The sequence below is a fragment of the Sphaerodactylus townsendi genome, linkage group LG02 (genome assembly GCF_021028975.2).
Source record: "Sphaerodactylus townsendi isolate TG3544 linkage group LG02, MPM_Stown_v2.3, whole genome shotgun sequence".
NCBI lineage: Eukaryota > Metazoa > Chordata > Lepidosauria > Squamata > Sphaerodactylidae > Sphaerodactylus > Sphaerodactylus townsendi.
The window spans coordinates 61,795,677-61,801,676 of NC_059426.1; positions in this window are offsets into that span (position 1 = coordinate 61,795,677).

Consider the following 6,000-nt stretch of genomic DNA (forward strand, 5'->3'; position numbering starts at 1 on the left):
TTCTCTCTTACTCTTTCTGCCCCTTCTTCAGGCATTTGCCCATGGTGTTCTTGGAGGTGAGGTCTCTATTAGCAAAGTGAAGGATTGTGGGAGTTGTAGTCCAGTTCGCTCTTCTTTGCTTAAGAAAGAGCACCGTCTGGACTATATCTTCCAGAGTCTTTTGCTTTTTCTGGTTCACCATCAGGAACATAATGCTCAATTATATGCACAGATTCACATGAAGGCAATCACCAAGCCATATGCTTCTGTGAAAACAATCAAGGTGATTAACAGGAGAAGGGAATGTGTGCCTTTGTCGATAAGCCTTAGGAAGTAACCATGGAGTTAGTGGACACTGCATTCAGCACCACACACACAGATATAGTTAAGAACAAAAGAACATAAGAACTAGCCTGCTGGATCAGAACAGAGTCCATCTAGTCCAGCACTCTGCTACTCACAGTGGCCCACCAGGTGCCTTTGGGAGCTCACATGCAGGATGTGAAAGCAATGGCCTTCTGCTGCTGCTGCTCCTGAGTACCTGGTCTGCTAAGGCATTTGCAATCTGAGATCAAGGAGGATCAAAATTGGTAACCATAGATCGGCTTCGCCTCCATAAATCTGTCCAAGCCCTTTTTAAAGCTATCTAGATTAGTGACCATAACCACCTCCTATGGCAGCATATTCCAAACACCAATCACATTTTGCGTTAAGAAGTGTTTCCTTTTATTAGTCCTAATTCTTCCCCCCAGCATTTTCAATGAATGCCCCCTGGTTTCAGTATAGTGAGAAAGAAAGAAAAATTTCTCTGTGTCAACATTTTCTAGCCCATGCATAATTTTATAGACTTCAATCATATCCCCCTCAGATGTCTCCTCTCCAAACTAAAGAGTCCCAAACGCTGCAGCCTCTCCTCATAAGGAAGGTGCTCCAGTCCCTCAATCATCCTCGTTGCCCTTCTCTGCACTTTTTCTATCTCTTCAATATCCTTTTTGAGATGTGGAGACCAGAACTGAACACAGTACTCCAAGTGCGGTCACACCATGGCTTTATGTAAGAGCATGACAATCCTTGCAGTTTTATTATCAACTCCTTTCCTAATTATCCCCAGCCTTTTTGACCAGTTGTTGACTAGCAAGCAGCCTTCACTGGTATCAATGACTTGTACTCATCTGGGAATTCCATGTTGCCAAGTATAATGTCCCAGACCTCCACTGCTGAAGGTAAGGGCAAGAATTTATTTCATTGTTGCTCATCTTACAGGGCCAGCTGGTAGTTGTGAACTGTTTCATCAGCCCAGCAATTGAATGTTCTAAACATAACAATGAATGTCTTCCAGGGACTACGACAGGACCAAAGTTACTTCATCTCTTGGACTGATTTTGCTGCCAGCACGAATACTTCCTCAGCTATAATAACTGTTGTGAAATTAAGGCAAGTGAAATTAAGATAGCAAGAATGAGGCCCACCTGCACTGGCAGCATGTGTTCATGCCTGCAAAAACCCTATCATGTTATTGAAATTCATTTACATTTCTTGAGATTTCTACAGTTGTTTGTATGAATAGGGACTTCCTAATCTCAATCACTTTTCTTCAGGCAAACCTGTTTGGCTTGTGAATGTGTGAACACTGCTCTCCCAAAGAAATTTTGTGAACTATATTGAGGTAATTTTAACTTCTTTTGAAACTAAAATGGCAACAGATTCTGCAGCTGCATGATTTCCTGAATGCTCTTCAGTTTTCACTTTAGGGGAACAAATGGTTTCAACTCTCTGTACAATGGACATACATCCAAGAAGAGAAAAAAAATGGGTGGAAGAAATAATAGGACTGAACACACACACACAAGTATTGCAATGTCAATTCAAGTCATTTTTTTCATTAGATACTTTATTCAGATTCTTTAATACAATAATGAGGCTTGTCATTATGGGAGGGGGCTGTGGTTTGGTGGAAGAGCCTCTGCTTTGAATGCTAAGGTCCCAGGTTAATCCTTGGCATCTCTACTCAAAAGGGCCAGTGAGTAGGTGATATGAAAGACCTGAAATGAGACCCTGGGAGCTGCTGCCAGTCTTAGTAGACAACACTGACCTTGATGGACCAATGGAATAATTCAGAATAATGCAGCTTCACGTGTGTCATTTCCAACCTATGGTATTTTTTTTTTGTTGCTTCATTTCAAGCTTGCCTTTCTTTGCTGGACTCTGCCCCCCACTAAGGCTTTGATTTCTTCAACCTTTTCTCCATGTAATAAAGAAGCAAAAGTATCTTACCAGAAATCTCTGTTAAAACACTCTTTGGCATCTTTGCTTTGCTCTACCAGAATTGAGCTTAATACTCAAGTACTGGGTTAACACAGATTTAAACTGCAAAGAGCTCTGCCCATGCACATACAATATGAATCGATGTAGACTGAAAAAAGTAATGTTTTTCTAAGCATTCATTTCTTTACCTCATTTCTAGCCCACTTTTCTCACTGAGAGTCAAGGCAGATGAGATATTTAAGAAACCAATTCAAGCACAAAATATGAGACATCCAATAAACAATGCTAATTTTACAGAATTAGAAAACAATGAAAACAGAAAACTAAGGTGTGTCATACCATACATGACACAGAAAATGGATCACAAAGATAGAAAACCATGCAGTAAATACAATACTATTCCCTTATAAAAGCACCCTCTTGGACTTTTCCATGACTATAAAGTCATCCTTTTACTATAAAGTCATCTTCATCCTTTTACAAAAATGCCATGATGAACATTTGTGATTTACTCATTCTGTGGAATTGTAGATGTGTTGGAGCCTTCCTGACCTACTTATGTCATTACTCAGAGTGGGAGCCACAGGAAACAATGCCTATGAATGGGTAGCTGCTGATCTTGCCCATTTGCAGGGTTGTTTGTTCAGCTGAACAAATCTGTCATGCTGCAAAATAGGGGAAGAGGCAGTCTTGCAGGTCTGTGGGTCCAAGAGTATTAACGGCTTTGTGATCAGCAACCAAGTGAGTAGGATGTGAGATATGCACACTCCCCCTAGCACCAGAATATAACAAAGCTGTGGCATTCTGTACCAACTGGAGTTTCAAAGTTGACTTTAAGGGCAGACTCATTACAGTACGTACAATATGTTTCAAGGGTACTGTAGTATGGATCTACATGCTAGGGGGAATCTAAATTAAGGCTAAAAGAAGCATTTTCCGCAGTTACATTAACTTGCTTCTCCAGCAGTAATGCTTGATCCTGTATAACCTTTAGAGTTTAAACTGTCAACAAGGGTCAGCATTCTCCGAAGGTGCTCATAATGATAGACCCAGTTCCAAATCTGCATGTTCAGGCAAGTTAACCTATCATTGATATGGTTCATTAACTGATTGTGAAAGACGCTAATTTATAAAAAGTTTCACCTGTCTCTTTCAAATTTTATTTTTGTGTGTGTGTGTAACAAGCCTTGAAGGAAAGAATTCTAAGCATCCTTGCTAATCTAGAGCCTTGTAATCAATGTTCCTCTTCATGAAGGTAAACTAATGCATGCCCATAGATCACTGTAGCAGCAAAATCCATGCACTGGTCAATGTGAGATTTCCTTGAGACATTGCTCTCAATAGACTAGATGACAAGATTAATTCTAAGAAAAATGGGTAGAACAGGAGCCTTACAACAAGGTCTTTGATACTGCTCTGTGAATTCATTTATTATAGCTACATTCATTAATAAGACACAGAAAGCTCCTGTGTACATTTCAGAAGGTGCAACTCTGCTAAATGCTGAGGTATCTTAGCTAGGGCTACTGGACAGTCCAGTATTTCCCTTTCTGCACAATAAAGAAGAAAATACTGATAAAATATTCCAATTAAGTACACTTACAATCGTCACTGCCAGGCTCCATGCTTTATCACCCCTGTAGCTTGGCGAAACTGCAACATCTCTGTCCACTTGTTCTTCATCACAGCCAGGAAAATTGGAAAAAAAACTATGTCTACCACTCAGTGACTATGCAGGATGCTTTTAAGGAAATTTTATCTGATCAACTGATGAAAGCTGGAAAAGCAGAGTCTCTTACGACCAACCAGTCAGCTTCCCATGCTGGTTCCAGCTGACTGCAGAGGTAGGTAGCAGTGATCGGATTGAATCTGCTAAAGAAAAATGAAAATAAGTTTGGCTGGGGGCGGGGGGTTGGCTGGAACAAAGGTTGAAGAGTTTGAAATCCCTTGGAAGGCAGATGTGTGCTTTGCATTTTTATCACTTGCACAGCCCTGGTAGCTATTAAGTACTTTAAGACTGCAAGACTATGCACATTTACCCACAGGTGAGAACCTCTGAGCTCATTGAGCATTATGTCTGAGTAAACATGAGTGGGATTCCACGGTAATTCTTCCAGTGATTTCAGTGGGAGAGTTAAGCACAGGCTGTTTCCCTTTTAGGACAGTGGGGATTTTAAAATGCTTACTTTTGGAAGAATTGTGTCTCTTATGCCACTTTAACACTATATAAAATATGATTTGCTGAATTAACTGTTCAAATCTATGCAGATTTCTTTCTTTCTTGATTTCAGTAGGTTTACACTGAAAGTAACTGCATAGGATAGAACTGTATATTGTATCAAATATAATTGTAATGTTAGAAATGTTAGGGTTTTTAAAATAGAAAATTGTAATTATGAAGCTACAATAGGTTTCCTAGGCTTTCAGATGTCACAGGAGTCTTTGGCCTGGATCTGGACTGTGCCACTTTTTCAATCTATTTTGAAACTGAAATAGAATACTTTTCATATCCCCCCAACCCCCTCCCCCCCAAAAAAAATAGAGTGAGCCAATGTGGTACAGTAATTAGAGTGTAAGGCTAGGATATGGGAGACCCAGGTTGAAATTCCCATCCTGTCATGGAAGCTTGCTTGGGCCAATCACACCCACTCTGAGTCTAACCCACTGCACAGAGTTCTTCTGAAGATAAAATGGAGGAGTAGAGAAGGATGTAAGCTTCTTTGGATCCTCATTGGGGAGTAAAGTGGGTATAAATGAAAGTAAATGAACAAAACAAATAAATCCTTCTGCATACAGAAAACTAGATGGTATGCTAAAACTTAATGTTTCCCCTAGCATGCTAGTTTTTTATGCATGTGTGCACAAATGTTGGTGCTATGTCCCTGTAAACAAAGAGGGAACTGACAGCCCAGTCCAGAGCCTTGGGCAGTTGGGGACACCACTGCTATGGTGCTGCTCCACTACTTCCAAAGAGCTTTCTGGTGTTGTGAGGAGGGAAGAAAACTCGAAAACCTTCCCGACAATCAGAAAGCCTTCCATGAGGCTCAAAAGGATGGTTAGTCCAAGACCAGGGCCACCATGTGTTTCCCTCCAAACATTGGGTAAAAGTTGCCAATGCCAGCTCCACCCCTGAGGACACCTTTACCATGCACTTGCTGATGGGGCTGACGGTGGCATGGGAGTGCTGTCGTGGTGCTCAATATCACATCCAGGTGTCCTGGAGGGGCATGGCAGCTGTCTGCCGCATGTTTCCCTCTCTACCACTGTAACTTAAGAGGGCAAATCTGATGGTGCCACCCCACAGTGCCTCCCTGGGATGATTTGGCACCCACCATCTGGATTAGGCTGTGAAACTGATGAACTAGTAGTGGCGGCAAAACACATGTAACACTTAAAGATGTGCTTACATTTTATTACTTGTCTGCAGAAACTCAGTGGTTTTACTTTCCAGAATCTTCAAACAGCATTATCAAAACAAACACCCATATCCTACTGTTTGCATTGGGCCACTACCCACTTACCTCACTAAACTGCAACGCCGCTGCGACCCCGCAATGAAAAGCCTCCGTGGCTTCTGACCACGGAGACATTTGTTCCCCACACGTTTGCAATTCTTGAAATAACGCAGGCAGCAAAGAGCGGGAGTTCCGTTGCAATGAGGGGAATGGAGCGCTCCGATTGGCCGTCGAATGTGTGCGTCATGAGTTACGAGAAAGTGGCGGCCAGCCGAGGGCGGGTCTCCAGTGTGATTGGCTG